At 33.5% G+C, this 1378-nt stretch overlaps 1 pseudogene; it reads left to right on the top strand.

Moving 5' to 3' along the window:
* The first annotated feature begins 586 nt into the window (after positions 1-586).
* Positions 587-1106, top strand: LOC129052394 (large ribosomal subunit protein uL23-like; annotated as a pseudogene).
* The last annotated feature ends 272 nt before the right edge of the window (positions 1107-1378 follow it).

The raw sequence follows: 1378 nt of genomic DNA on the forward strand, positions 1-1378 counted from the left end.
TTTATTTGTATCTTATGTATCGTTTTCCTTATAAAAAATACAACCTACTTTACTTGTGAAACATGCCCTACTTTTCTTGCATGCCTTGCGTAGAGTTGTTTCTAGTTATTCTATTATCTCTAGTAGTTTTATTTACATATATTGATTATAATTTTAATACTTAGTAATCTTTTATTTTCCAGAGAAAACTAGGAAGTAGACAGTTATAAACTGTCATATATTAGCATTCTATAGTAGGTTAGAAAATGTATGAATATACCATCTCCCAACATCTAGAGGGATGTGTTTCCTCATAATACAATTCCTCAGTGTGGCAGAAAAAAACATGTTTAATCACGGGCCAAAATATCTTTAGTCTCTCTGTAAAAATAGGAAGCCAAAAGTATATAAATTTGAATTATTTATGTTCAGTAATTAATGTTTTAGTATTGTATCTTATTTATAAATGGTCTAGATATTTAATGGAAATCTTTTACTTAGCTTAACTTTAAGGTTAAAAATTACCAAAAGTACTTTGGAAACTACTATTAGGCAGATTTACTGTAAACAAATTATTTTTGAAATAATGTTTTTCGCTTTTCACAAGATGGCACCAAAAGCGAAGAAAGAAGCTCCTGCCCCTCCTAAAGCTGAAGCCAAAGTGAAGGCTTTAAAGGCTAAGAAGGCAGTGTTGAAAGGTGTCCACAGCCACGCGCAAAAAAGAAGATCCGCATGTCACCCAGCTTCAGGCAGCCCAAGACACTGCGACTCCAGGGGCAGCCCAAATATCCTCAGAAGAGCACCCCCAGGAGAAACAAGCTTGACCACTATGCTATCATCAAGTTTCCGCTGACCACTGAGTCGGCCGTGAAGAAGATAGAAGAAAACAACACACTTGTGTTCATTGTGGATATTAAAGCCAACAAGCACCAGATCAAACAGGCTTTGAAGAAGCTTTATGACAGTGATGTGGCCAAGGTCACCACCCTGATTTGTCCTGATAAAGAGAAGAAGGCATATGTTTGACTGGCTCCTGATTATGATGCTTTGGATGTTGCAACAAAATTGGGATCATCTAAACTGAGTCCAGCTGGCTAACTCTAAATATATGTGTATCTTTTCACCATAAAAAAATAGTTTTTCAGAAGAATGACAACTTAATTAGAATCAAATCTATAAACTTTAAGATTTTACATTTCTAGTAAGTATAATGTTAGCTTATTTGACTAGAACTGAAGCAGAATAGGAATTTATGTCTTTTATATTCAATAGTGATAACTTTGAAGACATAGTTGTTTTATTACACCAAAAATATTATATTAATCTTATTTAACTAAGTTTTATCCAAATCGTGTTAACTTAAAAAACATTTGATCAGTTCCTATATTTCTAGGAGTTT

Source organism: Pongo abelii, chromosome 22 (assembly GCF_028885655.2).
Source record: "Pongo abelii isolate AG06213 chromosome 22, NHGRI_mPonAbe1-v2.0_pri, whole genome shotgun sequence".
Classification (NCBI taxonomy): Eukaryota; Metazoa; Chordata; class Mammalia; order Primates; family Hominidae; genus Pongo; species Pongo abelii.